This window comes from Chlorocebus sabaeus, chromosome 9 (genome assembly GCF_047675955.1).
Source record: "Chlorocebus sabaeus isolate Y175 chromosome 9, mChlSab1.0.hap1, whole genome shotgun sequence".
NCBI lineage: Eukaryota > Metazoa > Chordata > Mammalia > Primates > Cercopithecidae > Chlorocebus > Chlorocebus sabaeus.
Window position 1 is genome coordinate 24,115,512 of NC_132912.1, and position 18,336 is coordinate 24,133,847.

The window sequence follows — 18,336 nt, forward strand, 5'->3', positions numbered from 1 at the left end:
TTATGGTAGAATGATTTATACTCCTCTGAGTATACACCCAGTAATGGGGTTGCTGGGTCAAATGGTAGATCTGTTTTGAATTCTTTGAGAAATCTGAAAACTGCTTTCCTCAGCGGCTTAACTCATTTACACTCCCACCAGCAGTGTTTAAGCATTTCCTTTTCTCTGCAATCTCACCAGCATCTGTTGCTTTTTGACTTTCTAATCACAGCCATTCTGACTGGTGTGAGATGGTATCTCATTGTGGTTTTGATTCGCATTTCTCTAATGATTAGTGATTTTGAGCATTTTTTCATATGCTTGTTGGCCACACATGTGTCTTCTTTTAAGAACATCACCAAGTCTTAAATTATCCATCTTGGAAGTGAATGTCTGGCTAAATCAAATCTTCTAACAATTTTTAACAACACTGTCAGAATCTTTTAACAGACCCTTGTACTCACACAAGGGATGAAAGTGTTGCTTAGTGCTACAAAGGGGAAGAACAGTACTAACAAAATACTGTTTGGGTTATCACCTTTAAGTCACTTTTATAGTTATAGAACTAGAAAGTGAAGCAGAAAAAAATGAAATATTAATGGTTTGATTACATTACTCTGTGACATAGTAGGTGGTAGGATGGGGTTGCCCAGGTAAAGGTAGGTCTGGTGGTTCATCTGGAAGAATCTACAAGCACACAACAGGCATCAGAGGTCAAAGTAAGGAAGAGGGAAGAAGTAGCCAAGAAGGTTCCAGAAGGCTGCACTTGTTAGATTTGACTTCTCATCCTAAGGAAGGCTATTTTATTTTATGTACTAGGTGTGAGCAACTGTGTAACCATAGGAATTATTCATAATGGAAGGATATCACACATCTTCAGAAAAATGCTAACCTCCACTGTGGCAGAGACAGAAACTAGGATTACTTCACAGCCAAAAATATATCGGTAGCAAAAACAGACAAGAATGCCTGGTGATCATGTTATTAACTAGAATTCAATGACTGGGGGTTTCTTAAGATTGAAAAGATATATGAGGTTGGATAGTAAATAAGAGCTGGAGGGAAAATTTTTAAATGTGGTACTTGCAGTTTTAAAACATATTCACAAAATACATCTTGGAATTTACTGCCCGGAAAGTGTGGCTTGAGTCCTTTGTAAAATAGTTAAATGAATAGCAACGGAAAAGAAACCTTGAAGTCAACTAAAGAGTAGAAAAATGAGGATCAGGAGTCATCTTTTACTAACTCAATGGCTTTTTTATGGAATGGTAAAATTAATGGATGAGGAGAATGCAATCGATGTAATATATCTGAACTTTCAAGAAGCAGCTATTACTGTCATGTCACCGAATGATACTTGATAAGTCTGTTCAAACATGCCAAGATCTAAATATGTCCCCTCAATTGGAAAGTAGATGGGAATCTAGGCAACATAATAAATAATGAATGATGGGGGAGACAAGAGGAATCAACATGTTCTCAAAACTGTGCTTTATTTTGTTTTGTTTTGTTTTGAGGCTACGTCTCACTCTGTTGCCCAGGCTGGAGTGCAATGGCTCAATATCAGCTCACTGCAACCTCCGCCTCCCAGGATCAAGTGATTCCCCTGTGTCAGCCTTCCAAGTAGCTGGGATTACAGGCATGTGGCACCACACCCAGCTATTTTTTGTATTTTTAGTAGAGACAGGGTTTCCCCCATATTGGCCAGGCTGATCTGGAACTCCTGACCTCAAGTGATCCAATGCCTCAGCCTCCCAAAGTGTTGGGATTACAGGCGTGAGCTACCGTGCCCAGCCAAAACTGGGTATATTTGAATTTCACTTTATTTGCCACTCCTTTCCCTAATGATCAGAGAGATGGATCAACACCATGAGTAACAACAAAACAAACCAACGATGGCAGCATTATGGGTGCTTACATTATTTAATGTCGCAGATGGAAAGACACTAACTCTTTTGTCTGTGTTCCCAGTTGCCTTTTTTTAAATTGGGATAACTATCTTGTTTTATATAGTTAATTGAGTTTATTAACTTTTCGGTTGAACTGTAGTCTCTTTTTTTTGATTAACATGTTTGCGAGATAGATTACTGAGCAGTGTTTACATTGAGCTACAGCTTTATGATCTTTGTATGGCTCCTACCTTCTGTCAATAATTCTCTATGTGGATTAACTGCACTGGAGAAAACCAGGGGAAAAATGAACAGATGGAAACTGGAGGGTGGGGTAGGAAGTAAGTTCATGGGGATCTGAAATCAACAGAAATCCAGATGGACATTCAAGGGAAATGGAAGAGTGTTGAAAAAGAGGAAAAGAAAATGCTTGAAAGTGAAAGGAAGAATGGTGAAAGGAAAGATAAGTCCAGGAATAAATGTAAAAAGAACCAGGAATAAGAAGTCAATGTTTGGGGGATATAAAAAATATAGGAAGAATTCAGTAGCTGTCAACATGACAGTCATAAAGGATTTGGTTTGAGATGGGTTTGGAATCGATCAAAATGGAAATAAAAATTCTATTAGATTGTTGTTGATGTCATGGTTTGTTTGTTGTTGTTTGAGACAATGTCTCACTCTGTTGCCCAGTCAGGAGTGTAGTGGCATGATCACTGCCCACTGCAGCCTTGACCTCCTGGGTCCAAGGGATTCTCCCCCCTCAGCCTCCCAAGTAGTTGGGACTATAGCCACACCACTACGCCTAGCTGATGTTGTTTTTGGTTAATAATTGTTTACAAACCTGTCAAGTTATACCAGTGGCTCTGGTATAACTATAGATGAGAATGGACTTTGAAACAGTCTTAATGACTTGAGTTTGTGTAAGAAAATTGTGGTTCCTAGTTCACTTTCCATGTTGGTAAATTAGTTCATCTCTGTCTTCATCTGAAGACAAACTAGTTGTATATTTGTATCAATTATAGCAAAGTAAAGTAGCAACACAGATCTTCAGAGTTCTGTCATCCATATGAGAGAAGTATTATTAAAATGAGTCTATTCTGTCACTTTATTCAGTGCTCGTGGGGAGCCAAAAATAGTTTTAAAAAATGCAGATTCATTTTTCAAAGGAGCCTGTGTGCACTATATGTGCACTGTTAATGATTGTTATGATTAAACAATAAAAACATACAAATTTAAAGTATTTGGCATCCCTTGAGTGGTGAAATGAAATGTTGCAGTTATGTGGCTACAGAAGAAAAATATATATAGATTAAGGCACATTTATGCAAAATCCTGCCCAATAATTTCTTTCCTGTCTTACTGGCTTTGATTCCTTCTGTGGGCCTTAAAAAACAAAACAAAACAAAAAAAAACTCAATATATATTTGTCTTAACTTCTCTACCTAAATCAAATGGATTAGAAACCTTTGTTGAACAGCCCTATGAGAAATAACTCATTAATAAATGTGAAATATTGCCCAATGGCAAAACGGCATAAGGTTTAAGTGCTCATTATGCCAATAAATGTTTCTGCATTGTAAATTTGGATTTTAAGTTATATGGAGGAAAAATACTCAGGTTAGAGCAGAGCAGGTTTTGGTTTCCTCAAAGTGCATATTAAAACTGAGATAATTTGAAAAACGAAAACTTGAGGGGGCGGAGCAAGATGGCCGAATAGGAACAGCTCCAGTCTCCAACTCCCAGCGCGAGCGACATAGAAGACCGGTGATTTCTGCATTTTCAACTGAGGTACTGGGTTCATCTCACTGGGGAGTGCCAGACGATCGGTGCTGGTCAGCTGCTGCAGCCCGAACAGCGAGAGCTGAAGCAGGGCGAGGCATTGTCTCATCTGGAAAGCGCAAGGGGGAAGGGAATCCCTTTTCCTAGCCAGGGGAACTGAGACACACAACACCTGGAAAATCGGGTAACTCCCACCCCAAAACTGCGCTTTAAGCAAACAGGCACACCAGGAGATCATATCCCACACCTGGCCGGGAGTGTCCCACACCCACGGAGCCTCCCTCATTGCTAGCACAGCAGTCTGTGATCTACCGGCAAGGCAGCAGCGAGGCTGGGGGAGGGGCGCCCGCCATTGCTGAGGCTTAAGTAGGTAAACAAAGCTGCTGGGAAGCTCGAACTGGGTGGAGCTCACAGCAGCTCAAGGAAACCTGCCTGTCTCTGTAGACTCCACCTCTGGGGACAGGGCACAGTAAACAATAACAAACACAGCAGCTCTGCCGATGCAAACGACTCTGTCTGACAGCTTTGAAGAGAGCAGTGGATCTCCCAACACGGAGGTTGAGATCTGAGAAGGGACAGACTCCCTGCTCAAGTGGGTCCCTGACCCCTGAGTAGCCTAACTGGGAGACATCCCCCACTAGGGGCAGTCTGACACCCCACACCTCACAGGGTGGAGTACACCCCTGAGAGGAAGCTTCCAAAGCAAGAATCAGACAGGTACACTCGCTGTTCAGAAATATTCTATCTTCTGCAGCCTCTGCTGCTGATACCCAGGCAAACAGGGTCTGGAGTGGACCTCAAGCAATCTCCTACAGCTACAACCTACAGCTGAGGATCCTGACTGTTAGAAGGAAAGCTATCAAACAGGAAGGACACCTACACCAAAACCCCATCAGTACATCACCATCATCAAAGACCAGAGGCAGATAAAACCACAAAGATGGGGAAAAAGCAGGGCAGAAAAGCTGGAAATTCAAAAAATAAGAGCGCATCTCCCCCGGCAAAGGAGCGCAGCTCATCGCCAGCAACGGATCAAAGCTGGACGGGGAATGACTTCGACGAGATGAGAGAAAAAGGCTTCAGTCCATCAAATTTCTCAGAGCTAAAGGAGGAATTACGTACCCAGCGCAAAGAAACTAAAAATCTTGAAAAAAAAGTGGAAGAATTGATGGCTAGAGTAATTAATGCAGAGAAGCTCACAAACGAAATGAAATAGACGAAAACCATGGCACGAGAAATACGTGACAAATGCACAAGCTTCAGTAACCGACTCGATCAACTGGAAGAAAGAATGTCAGCGATTGCATTGGGAGTTATACCTTATGTAAATGACGAGTTGATGGGTGCAGCACACCAACATGGCACAAGTATACATATGTAGCAAACCTGCACGTTGTGCACATGTACCCTACAACTTGAAGTTTAATAATAAATAAATTAAAAAAAAATAAAAATAAAAAAAAATAAAAATAAAAATAAAAATAAATAATAAAAAAATAAAACTGAGATAATTTGATAGCCAACCACCAAAATCTATTTTTAAGTTATTTTTTTCAGATATGACATATTTTTAGTAATTTTTTTCTTTATGCATTCTTATAACTTAAATATTCAGATTTTAGCTACAGTGGGCATTGTATTAATATTTTCAGTGACACATTAATGTATGCCAAGAATGATCGCTTTGTGTGGTTTGTTTATACCAGTAGTTATATTTGATGTTAGCTATTTGGTACAAAATACAATTCTTACACGTTATGGGAACATAAACTTTATTGCTGTCTCATTACCATGCAGAAGCCAAATATGAGCAAAAGAATAATATCCTGTATTAATCTTCCAAAGGTTGGCTATGGGTAACCCAACTGATTGTGTTATAGTTTAATTAATGGAATAAAAAAAATAAATAGCTTCAATGCTGCCTAATAAAGGTAATTCTCCCGTGGCAAGATATGTACACTGAAACATGATAAAAGAATTCTGATGGAATGGTTTTTTGTCTAGTTGAATAATGCAATATTCTCTTCTGTGCCCATAAAAAAAGATATCTCCATCCTAAGGCTATATTTTGTAGTGTCATTTTAGGTATTCCTTTTGGGGGAAAAAAATCCTTGCTTATTCTGCTTTAAGGAATTAGATCTCATTGAACTAGGAAAAAACCTATCTAAAATAGCTTAAATTGTTTTTTGATTTGTGAAATATAATAAGTCCTCACTGTGGATAAGTGAAGCCACATTCATTCGAACAACTTCACCGACCTTTTTCTCCTCTGCATAAATGCTTGTCCTTTGCTGATGGTTCCATGGAAATGTCTGCAGGCAGAAAAAAAACCAGAGGGGTGTGTTTTTGCAGCAAAAATTTCAAATGAAGGGATTTGTATTTTTAGATGGCTTAGTTTTTTTGAGTTTTGTTGTTTTGCGACAGGGTCTTGCCTGTCATTCAGGCTGGAATGCAATGGTGTGAACACAGTTCACTGCAGCCTCGACCTCCTGGACTTAAGAGATCATCCTTCTTCAGTCTCTCATAGCTGGCACCACAGGCACACACCACCATACTCAGTTAATGTGTTGTTGTTGTTGTTTGTTTTGGTTTTTGGTTTTGGATTTTTGTAGAGACAGGGTCTCACTGTGTTGCCCGGGCCTGTTTCAAACTCACGGATTCACGCGATCCTCCTGCCTTGGACTCCCAAAGTACTGAGATTACAGATGTGAGCCATCAAGATATTTGATTTAATTACAGACATCTTATTGTAATTTTAAGATTTTCTGCAAACAAAAGCATTGGAAGAAAGTGAAACATCACTACATACTTTGAGGTATCCTGAATAGTAGGGCATGTTTAAAGATAAAAGAAAATGCAACTAGCTTTACTTTCTTTCACAAAATTAAGGTTATCTCTAAGTCTTTCTAACTTCACATGTCTGTAGCTGGTTGGTTCAACCAGCCAGGAACAGACAGTCCTGAGGCCAGGATGTTTTATTTCTATGTGAACCAGATGGGTTTGTTTTATTCAATAGGCTCCAGTGTATCGCCTGGTGTCATGGATTGAATAGTGTTCTGAAAAATTGATGTCCACCCAGGACTTCAGAATGTGACCTTATTTGGAAATTGAGCCTTGCAGATGTAATTTGATTAAAAAAAGATTATATTAAATTAGGGTTGGCCCTGACTTCGATGACTGGTGTTCTTTTTTTTTGAGACGGTGTCTCGCTCTGTCACCCAAGCTGGAGTGCAGTGGCATGATCTTGGTTCACTGCAAGCTCCATCTCCTGGGTCATGCCATTCACCTGCCTCAGCCTCCTGAGTAGCTGGGACTACAGGCCCTGGCCACCATGCCCGGCCAATTCTTTTGTATTTTTTTAGTAGAGACAGGGTTTCACCCTGTTAGCCAGGATGGTCTCGATCTCCTGACCTCGTTATCCACCCACCTTGGCCTCCCAAAGTGCTGGGATTACAGGCGTGAGCCACTGCGCCTGGCCATGACTGGTATTCTTATAAGAAGAGGGATCACACAGAGACACAGGAGAATGCCATGTGAAAACAGAGGAGGCAGGGACTGAGTGAGAAAAACCAAGGCCTGCTGGTAACTGCCAGAAGCAAAAGAGGAGCACAGAACAGATTCTCTCTCCAGCCTCCAGGAGGAACCCACCATGACACACCCGGATTCCAGGGTGAGAGAGTAAATTCTTACTGTTTTAAGCTACTCAGTTTGTGACAACCTGTTACAGTAGCCAGGGATAATCCCTAGACCTGGACAGACAGCTTGATCATATTCTACCTCTCACACAGGCATTCAACGGAGACTGCAGACATCTAGGTCCACCAGTGGGAAATAATAGCCATTTTCTTAAAAAATGCCTATTTTTAGAAAAGCATCTTCACAATTTAAGGTTGTAGCTAACATGCCCAAGTCCATCCCTGGTAAGCAACAGCTCAGGCTCTTTACTTAATGAGGAGCATGTCTAGAATATGGAATCTCAAAAGTGCTACTAAATTCTACCATCTCAACACGAAATCTGATGACAAAGCAGTAGAAAAGCTTTTTAAGGAAGCCAGTTTGTTCCTGCAAGAGTGTCTTTAATTAGGGATGAGTACTGTAGAGGATGACAGCATCCACTCTATTTTAAACAGAAAAGGAATTTTGCTCACAAAATCACTGGAAAGGCTAGAAGATCAGGATCTAGGCTGAGATTCCAAAAGTGGCTTCCTAAAATGACACCACTGAGCAGAGCTGGCTGCTGGCGAACTATGCCCTCTGTCGTGACCAGGAAGACAAGGACCAGGAACCTGCTGTCCCAGCTGTCGACTCTTGTATCTCACCATCTGATGCATTATCTAGGGAACCGGAAGCTACTGCCATGCCTCCTAGCTTTTGGGAACACATCACTTCACTCTCTCCGGAATGAAAAAGCTGGTACAAGAACTGTTAGCAGGACCAGCTACGTATTCATGTGGCCAGTGCAAAATGAAAATGCAGACCCCCATGTTCACAATTATTAAGACCCAAGACAGCAGCAACAGAGCATTAAGCCAAGCATGGGGCCCTTCTAATCATGGAGTCCTGTGTGACTGCTCTGGTCACCTCCCATAAAGCTGGCCCCAGCTGTTGGCTTCAGAGCCATGGCGACCTGATAATCTACACCCGCAAAAGGGATCAACATGGGTGCATCCTGTCCTATCACTCTTCCTCACTTGAGTCAGCAGAAAGTTTTAAGTCTGTGAGACTCTTGAAGACTGGAAGGCAGGTCCCTGGCTGCAAGGGAGTCTGAGGAATGTCCTTGTTAGTTGTCCAGGCTCTACGGTGAAGGAAGCACTCCAGAAGGAGCTGCAAAAAATGCTGACTAAGTCTATCTACTGTATCCACCCAAGTGATAACTTTTTGCAGAGCAATTGGTTCTCTTCTACCTTACAGACCCACCCTGCTGCAGCCTACTGAGTGCTTTCTGTACACAGCACTCCACAGACAGCTGGCAGAATCATGTGTGTATCTTCTCAGCACCAGGTGTGTGCTAGAAGATCAGAATACAGTGCTGACCCAGGAAGACAGGGTCCCTGCCCTCTGATTTCCCTCAAGTGAACACACACAAGAAATTAACAAGTGAACATTCTCACTCATTCCCACTCTTTCTTGCCTCCAATCCATTCTCAACAGCACATCTGGAGAAATCCTTTGAAAAACACAAATCAGTTCACACACATTCCCCTGCTTGGATTATTTCCATAGTTTTGCCTTGCCCTTGGAAAAATTCCAGACCTCCTCATCAATCCTGACAAGAGCCTCACACCATCTGGTGTCTGGCCTATCTCTCATGCTTCCCTACTTGCTCACTATGCCACACCAGTGTCCTCTCTGCTTTTTGGAACATACCAAGTTCCATCCTGTCTCTATCTTTGATTTTGAGCTTTCCTAGCTCACTGCTCAACTGGTTCCTTCTCAGCTTCCAGCATGTGGCTAACATGCTACCTTTTCAGGAAGGTTCTCTCTAATCCTAAGATAGAATCCCCACCTCAGCCCAGTTTTTCTACAACATATCGCTTTGCTTATTAATCCCCACTTATCACAATCTAAAGTTAGCCTGTGCATACATTTGTGTGTTTCTCTTTCCTGTCCATGAGACCAGAAGCCTTGCCTCCCTGGCTCAGTGCTTTACCCCAAACTCAGCACAGCACCTGCATATAGCAGGAGCTCAAGAAATATTTCTTGATGAGCTGTTACTGACAGATTGGTGCGTTTTTAAAAAAATAGTTACATTCATGGAAAGTCAGGTTTGCATTCATTATTTAGATGAAAGAAATTGAACCTAAAGATGAAGCATGATTTGGGATGGCTATGGGGTTTGGGAAAATTAAAGCAGAGCGTTCAAGGCAACTGGCAGTCATCAAATCACACGGGTCAGCTATTCTGGAAAAAAAATGTGGACTGGCGTTGGGGTAAAAAGGCCAGGCCAAAAACTCTCCAGTAATACACATGATCTCACACTTGTTTACAGGTTATTTTGAGGCTGTTCTCTTCCTGTTCCCAGCGAATGATCTTCCTGCTCACAGTGAGATCACTTACTCACCGAGAGCAGAGACCTCTGTCTTTCTGCAGAGGCCCCCAGTGCCCCAGTAGCTCTAAGAGCAGCTTCCTGCTCCTTGTTTAAGTTCTCTAGGGATGGAAGATGCTAAGCTTGACTTTCATGCTTCTTGCATGGCGCCACCAGGTAGGATGGCCAACCATCTGGATTCCTTGGAACTGGGGAGGTTCCTGGATACAGGGCCTTCAGTTTTAAAACTGGAACAGTCCAGGGAACAAAGCAGGGTACAGTCATCTTTCCACGGGGCCACTAGAAAGAAGGTGGCCTCATTCTTATTTTTGCTCACGGTCTTAGTCCTACCAGCTTGCATCAGCCCATGTCATACTCCATTTACTCACTTGTAACTAATCTCTATTATTTTGCTCTCCCCTTATGGCTTCATTGTGCTTCCCAGTCCTCACTCTCAGACCTGCTTCTCTGACTTCCCTGGTTGACAGTGTCTGGATTTTTTCTCTGATTGTGTCATCCTACAACACTCTTACATCATCTGATCCATCTTGCCCCCCTGGGATCTTGGGGTTTCTACCCACACCCCAGGCCCCCAGGAAGGCCCCTTGTCACACTTGCCCCAGGAGTAGTGGGAGGACATTGAGTGATAAGAATTATCTATGAATATAATTGTGGTGATACATCTCTGACTGCACAGCTCAGAAAGAAAAGGCCACAAATTTCGGGAGTTATCTGGTGACCCTCTCCCATACACAGGAGGAGTCTGAAAACTTTCTCTGTAAAGGGACAGATGGCAAATATTTTGGGCTCTGCAGACCATGCAGTCTGTGTCATAAGTGTGCAGCTCTGCTGTTGTGGCAGGCAAGCAGCTATAGACAATATGGCAACAGAGACTGCATGGTCTGCAAAGCCTAAAATATTTGCTGTCTGTTCCTTTACGGAGGAATTTCTCAATTTTTATGTGTTCCAATAAAACTTTATTTACAAACATAGGCAATGGGCCTAATTTGGCCTATGGGCCATAGTTTGTGGATCCCTGATGTAGAACATCCTTCTAGATGACTTTTAAATTTTTTATTGAGTCTATAAAAGTTTTTTTGTCCTCACCACTCATATGGATCAGCCATAGCTCTGCACACACAATTTACACATCTTCTTCCTAATAAACCTCCTTACCTCTCTTAATTTTTCACTGTCACTCACCTGCACTTGTGGAAACTTTTACTCCACAAAAATTAATTCTTGCTCCAAGACACAAGGAAAGAAAGATTGTGTGGTACTTATTTCTAGAAGGATGTTTAACACAAGTTTGTAATATGAAAGATAGTTATGGAGTTAGAGTGAACTGTTAGGATAACTGAAATTAATACATGGTTACTGCTTTGTTAGATTAATCGGGCTCTGTTGGGCAGGAGTATTCTTACTCTTGGTGATAAGAAAGGAAATAACTCCAAATAGTGCTTTTTTGTTTTTTTTTTTTTTTTTTTTTGAGATGGAGTTTTGCTCTTGTCACTCAGGCTGGAGTGCAGTGACGTGATCTCGGCTCACTGCAACCTCCACCTCCCAGGTTCCAGCAATTCTCCTGCCTCAGCCTCCCTAGTAGCTGGAATTACAGGCATGTGCCACCACGCTCGGCTAATTTTGTAGTTTTAGTGGAAACAGGGTTTCTACATGTTGGTCAGTCTGATCTTGAACTTCTGACCTCAGGTGATCCGCCTGCCTTGGCCTCCCAAAGTGCTGGGATTACAGCACCGCGCCCGGCCCCAGTAGTGCTTTTAAAGGTGAGTTTTGGGGCTGAGCATGGTGGCTTATGCCTGTAATCCCAGCACTTTGAAGAGCCAGTGTGGGAGGATTGCTTGAGCCCAGGAGGTTGAGACCAGCCTTGGCAACATGGTGATGCCTCATCTCTACAAAAATTAGCTGGGTGTGGTGGAGTGTGCCTGTAGTCCCAGCTACTCGGGAGGTTAAGGTGAGGTGGGAAGATCACTTGAGCCCAGGAGGTTGAGGCTGCAGTGAGCTGAGATCATGCCACTGCATTCCAGGCTGGGCAAGAGAGTGAGATCCTGTCTCAAAAACAAAAATTAAAAAGGGAGCTTTGGGCTATTCACTATTTCTGGTTTTGTTTTTGTTTTTAAACTAAAGGTGGTAGGAGAAAGAAAATGCTGATAACATTTTAAATTAATCTTTAGGAATGCACTCACAAAATGCGTGGGCTGGAAACTGCTTATATCAGATAAGAAACCTGTAAAATGAATGGGAAAAGCCAAGAAAGGGGATGAGGGTGGGAGAAACGAGAGGAAGGAAAAATGAACCTCAGGTACTTTGCTTAGTACCTGGGGTGACAAAATAATCTGTGTACCAAACACTGACATGAATTTACCTCTGTAACAAATCTGCACATGTACCCCTGAGCCTCAAATAACAGTTTAAAAAAAAAAAAAAATGAAAGTCATGGGAAAGAAGACTGAATCTAGCAAAACGTCCTTACGTGCATTTCTCTGGTCCTGAGGTAAGATGTGGTTGAAATAGGGATAATGACAAACAGGGCCCTAAAACGTTCAGCCGCCTCCTCCACTTGCTGTTGGTGGAGTTACTGCAGGATGACAGAGTTCTCTGTAGCGCAGAGGCAGCACATGTGGGTTCATTGCTGAGCTGATTCTGCTGAGCCTAGAAAACTGAGCGCCTTAACAAGTCAATTCCACACCCCCTCGAATTTGTGCCTCGGTAGGGAGTCCTCAGCAGGAAATCCTCCATCTGTTTTCCTTTACTACAAGGGACTTCAGAGAATGAGTTCATTTCTCTTCAAACATCCTCACGTTGCTGTAAAACAGCACTGGGCTGAGTGATGAGAAATGTCACCAGGAATACAAGAGGACGCCTTCAAACGGAGATAGCAGAGACAGTTACACTCTGAATTAGAGTGTAGACTTGGAGAGGATTTCTTTTTCTTTTGTTACTTACATCCTAGATTTGCTTTTTTTTTTTTAAGGGCAGCTTTGTTTTTTACTACTTCTAGTAAAGCATGGATATTTGAAGAAATAAATATAAAAGGAAGATTTCTCAAAGATTTGTCCTGCTGAGTAATGAAGCATACCCTGAGGACCAAGGGATTAGAAGTAGATGAGTCTTTCTTTTTGAGCAAAAAAGCCTAATTTGAAATTCAGGATTACTTTTAAAATATCAGTGAAAGTAAGTACTTTGTCTTTGTTTTTTTTTTCTCTTTTCTTTCTTCCTAATCCCCTACTCAGCCTTTCTCGCATATTATAATCTCAATGAAGTTATCAGTTATACTATAAATGTGAGTAAAATGATTTGCCAACTCATAAATTACTTACAAGATGAGATACTGAGTTTTCTGCTCTGAACACTGTTCGGTACTAGCAGGTAGCAGGCAATATGTATAGTAATGTTTATGTTTTGATGTCGAGACTCATTTGATTTCATTAACATTTCACGTGAATATCTTTTGCCTCATTTCCTCCAGTAATATAAACGATATTTTAAATTGGAAAATGAGCAAGCAAAAGTCTCTTCTGAAAAGAGCATTGTTGCCCTAGCAAGCAAACCAATAGATTTCAACTTTCGTCGAATTCTCTGGAATATTTAGGTACATTTGCAGAAGGATCTGTAAATCTAGAGAGGAAACTTAGCTAAAACAATAACTCTTGTGAACTCCTTTTGAAATTGCCATGGAATCATATTGCAAATGTGTAAAAAAATTTTTAAAAAAACAACTCTTTAGCAAAAGGGCATTGAAACATAAAAATATGTCAAACTGCTAATATCTTGGGTTGCACTAGTAAGCTGAGCTACAGCTGTGTGTGTCTTGAAGCCTCCTCAGAACTCCGGGATTCCAGAGCTGTGAGGCTGATCTAGCTATATGTGGTTGAAGGGTACACAGGAAATCAGAGAGATTATCTAGAAAGGCCCAGAGTGTCCTGTTCCCTTAGGGGCTCCTAACATCTACCACCCCTCCCTTTACCCTCTCATCCTTATGTAGTAGCTGTAAATCCTTAAAGTTTGCTATTGGAGGGGTCATGCTACCTCTCCCAGCAGTCATTTTGGGAAAGAGATGACTGCTTCAATGTGCTATCTGGCCAATGGCTGCGCAAGAATGAACATAAAAATGATCTGTGCTTCCTACACGTCCCAGGTCCCCTAAGTCACAGAAGTCATCACCTATGCGAAGGCTCTCTACAGACCAGCATGTCTGTAGGAGAAAGACAATGGGTGAAACCCACTTCTGTGGAAGTAGGGTGCTGCATTCTTCTTCCAGCTTCCCCTATTCTATAGATGCTATCTGCCTTGACCTCCAGGAAACATGATTCCTACGCATCATCCGTTGCCATAGCCAAGTGCTCCCAGAACCGGCCTTGTTACTGCTTAGCCCTTCGGTTAAAGATCATTATCTGCCAGGCCATCTGTTATTTTCACTTAGGAGAGTGTGTTATTTCAGATCTATAGATGCCCTTTAAATTTCCCCTACATGTTGGTGTAGTAACTAGACGTAGTCCAACGGTAAAGTCCCACTGTGAACGATGGGAATCAGAGTTCCACTTTTGAGAGCATTTGTGGCAATGGTATAATCTTGGGTGGCCACAAACCCACCCTTGATAGAGGGGGAGGGGAATCTGAGAACAGTGAAAAATGAAATAAAATGAGAGTCTGGTTCTTGCCATACAGAACAGTGGTTGCTTTCAGAGGGATTGCTTGCTTTCTGGGGTGGCTATGTTTAAGAAGTCGTGCTTCTTGCTATGGGACATAATGTTACCCCTATAGCCTCTTTTATGATTGCTGGCTAGCTACCCATCAGCTATGGTGATCTTGGCATGCCACCTTTACAAAAGGGAGCCATGAAGACTAGGAGTTGTCCTACCTGGCACATTCCTCCTTAACCAGTTAAGAAAATGCTCAGTAGACTTTGCCCTCTTTAACTGGCCTGTTTTCTGCCTGCTAAATGAGAATGTGCCTTATGACCTCTTTTCCTCCAACAGAAATTATATTGCTAAATTTCAGAAGGCATCAGGTCATCTCTGGAACCCTGGGGTAGCTGTCATTTGTAAAGAGAATGGTTTGCATTAAGTGGCTTTTTTATAAACCGATATTCCAGTCATATCTGAACTGCCACATCCTGTGGTAAAGGAGATGATCATGAGGAAGATGATGATGACATCTAACAAGTATTGACTGCCATCCTTTGCTAGGTGTGATACTAAATATTCTGTGACACTTATCACATTAAATCCTCCTTACTTTACCTGTGTAATGCAGGTAATAGAGGCAGCTCATTCACATATTTCAATGGATAGGGGACAAAAAAGATCCAAGAATGATCCTATCCACTGGCATCCTGTATTCTTTTTGTTTGTTGTTGTTGTTTCTTTCATTCAACTGTCTAGCTCCCAAGGCTGTGGGTTGTCCAGGCTCCCTTCTCCATTACCTTCACTCATGGATAGTATTTCTAGGAGAAAACAGGTAGCCTAGCATAGGTAGCAGCCTAGGGTGGGGGTAAAGTGGAAACAGACATTGGGACTTCAGCAGTGAGTTTGTGCTACATGTGTTGGAAATGGATTTCAGTTGTCTCTCCTCTGTGTTAACCTCTGTGTAAAGTATAACTTCACCCATACCATGCTTTTCCGGGCTTCAGTTTCTGCAGGGTTATGGGAATAATTAAGCCCTTTTAGCTTAAAGCATTGACATTCTTGGGAGAAAATAGCATGTTAGTGAACAAATGTGTTTTAGCTGTTTGCATTGAACTAGATTTTCACTGGGAGCAAATAAGACACTTAGAAGATAGAATGAAGTCTTTCAAATTGCCAGAAAGGAGGGAGATGTCAAATTTTTTGCTGTCATAAAACAAGTTTTAAGTAAAATTTACTATAACATCTACTGTCATCAAAATTTTATTAGTATATGACAAATAGAGGTTGGCTGATTTGTAGATGATTTTTCAGCACAAAGGGCATATTAAATAATCAGTGAACATGTGAATGAAGAAATGTTTGTAAATATGGGAAGGGAAGTCACTGGGGGTTAGTAACACTTTTCTTTGTTTTTCTATTGTTTCCAACCTTGGTTATTGGGTGCATTTTTAGGTTAACTTGCCACCTTTATTATATATTCAATGATTATTTACTGAATATCTCTTGGGGCATCACTAAGGGGTATGGGGGTGGGTGTGTTAGATACAGACATACATGTAACTACATAATGTGTGGCTATCTTGATGTTTTGTGTTCAATTTTTAAAATTATTTTTTAATTTCAATTTTTATTTTAGATTGAGAGGGTACATGTGCAGGTTTGTTACATAAGTATATTATGTAATACTGAGGTTTAGGCTTCTACTGATCCCATCACCCAGGTGTGAACATAGTACCCAATAGGAAGTTTTCAGCCCATCCCCCCACCCTTTAGGAGTCCTTAGTATCTCTTGTTCCTGTTTTTATGTCCATGTGTACCCAAGATTTAGCTCCCGCTTACAAGTGAGAACATGTGATATTTGGTTTTCTGTTTCTGCATTAATTCACTTAGGGTAATGGCCTCCAGCTGCGTCCGGGTTGCTGCAAAGGACATGCTTTCATTCTTTTTTATGGCTGCATACTATTCCAGGGTGTATACGTACCACATTTTCTTTATCCAATCCACCATTAATGGGCACCTAGGTTGATTCCATGTCCTTGCTACTGTGAATAGTGCTGTGATGATATGTTCAAATATTAAACATATCAGAATAGTCCATGATTGCATTGGAGAACAAATGTACTGTGACCAGGTGATTATATGCTTTGAAGACGGTATCTAACGAGACAGAAAATCAAATTCAGAAATACTATCCTCTCACAATTTTAGATTCACACATGTTGAAACTAGAATGGATTTGGGATCATCTTATCTGACTCCTCTTTACGAATAAGAAAACCAAAGCCAGCATAACAAAATGGTTTATGAAACTTCACTAATTAGCTGCAGAGCTAGAATGAGAATTCTAGCCTCTGGCCTCCAAATCTAATGCTTTTTTTTTGTTTGTTTACTTTTTAGTTTTTATGTTTTAAAAATATTATTTTTTTACAATAATTAAAAAATAATGAAGCTATGCCCCCATGGTCATGCCAATTGCATTGCTCTTTTAAATATTTTAATGTAAAAATAATACAAAACATAATACAAAAATAATAAAATAGTCATCTACAAACCCGCCACCAAAAATGTATGTTATTTTGTATATATTAGTTCAGAAAACTTGTAAAATAAAATGAATCCCATTATAAATACAGCGAAAGTACTATTCTTTTCTCTTCCCCCTCCTTTCCAAGCTAATTATTGTCCTAAAATTACTGCATAATTTTTCCATGTGTATTTTAGTATCTTGGCATTTTTACTGTGTGTGTGTGTTTGTGTGTGTGTGTGGGTGTGTGGTGTGTGTGTGTTATAACAGGCATATTCATGTCTGTTTGTTGTATCTATTTGTGGTTATACTACAGTTTGTTTTTAAATTTTAAAATACATAAAGTATTGTTCACATTCTTTTGTAATTTTGTTTACATTCAACATTATTTGGGGCATGTATTTATATTGCTACCTATATATAGGTCCATTTATTGTAATTGCAGGATAGTATCATGTTGCATAAATAATCCAAGGTTGATTTATCCATTTTTCTACTGAGGGAAGTGTGGGTTGTCCCTGCAGTTCGGCCATTACGACCATGCTGCAGTGTTCCTTGTACATGTCTTTCATGCTATGTGCTAGAATTTCTTGAGGGAAATTTCCTAGAAGTTGATCACAGGGGGACACATATCTTTGCTTTACTAGATGTTGTTAAATGGCTCTACAAACTGTACTGGTTTATTTGATTCTTGAGCAGAAGTTCTGAACTCTAGCTGCCGATGACAGTCACCTAAGGAGCTTTTATTTTATTTTATTTTTTTTTTTGAGACGGAGTCTTGCTCTGTAGCCCGGGCTGGAGTGCAGTGGCCGGATCTCAGCTCACTGCAAGCTCCGCCTCCCGGGTTTATGCCATTCTCCTGCCTCAGCCTCCGGAGTAGCTGGGACTACAGGCGCCCGCCACCTCGCCCGGCTAGTTTTTTGTATTTTTAGTAGAGACGGGGTTTCACCGTGTTAGCCAGGATGGTCTCGATCTCCTGACCTCGTGATCCGCCCGTCTCGGGCTCCCAAAGTGCTGGGATTACAGGCTTGAGCCACCGCGCCCGGCCTAGGAGCTTTTAAAAATTACCAGTGCTTAAGTCCCACCCCAGACCAATTAAGTCAGAATCTCTGGAGACTCGAAGATGGTATTTGTGTAAAGCTCCCCACGTGACTGTAACATACAATTAGGGTTAAGATCCACTGGTTATGTATTTATTTCTCCATATCTTCTCCAACACTTGGAATTATCAGACATTCTTCTTTGCTAATCTCTTAGGTGTAAGGACTTTCTGATTACTGGTGAAGTTGAGTATATTTATATAACGTTACTGAGCCTTCCATTGAGAACTATGTTATATATTAGTATTCTGGGCAGTAATTTTGAAGGGGGTAATATATGAATTGCAAATGTCTACCCCCAGTTAATGACTTTTTCCTCACTTTATTTAGGCTTTTATCATATAGAAGTTAGAAGTTTTAATACAATTAAATGTCAATATTTTATTTTATGGATAAA

At 41.0% G+C, this 18,336-nt stretch overlaps 1 protein-coding gene across 3 annotated transcripts in view; it reads left to right on the plus strand.

Annotated features, from left to right (window-relative positions):
- KIAA1217 (KIAA1217 ortholog) overlaps nucleotides 1-18,336 on the plus strand; it is an 850,300-nt gene that overhangs the window by 405,554 nt on the left and 426,410 nt on the right. Inside the window, exon 1 of one of the 3 annotated variants that reach the window (XM_073018795.1) lies at nucleotides 12,491-12,861. The exons of the other annotated variants lie outside the window; for them this stretch is intronic. The gene's annotated coding sequence lies outside the window, so the exon portion shown is untranslated. Of the gene's footprint in view, nucleotides 1-12,490; nucleotides 12,862-18,336 lie in introns of those variants that run through there. 3 annotated transcript variants of the gene reach the window in all.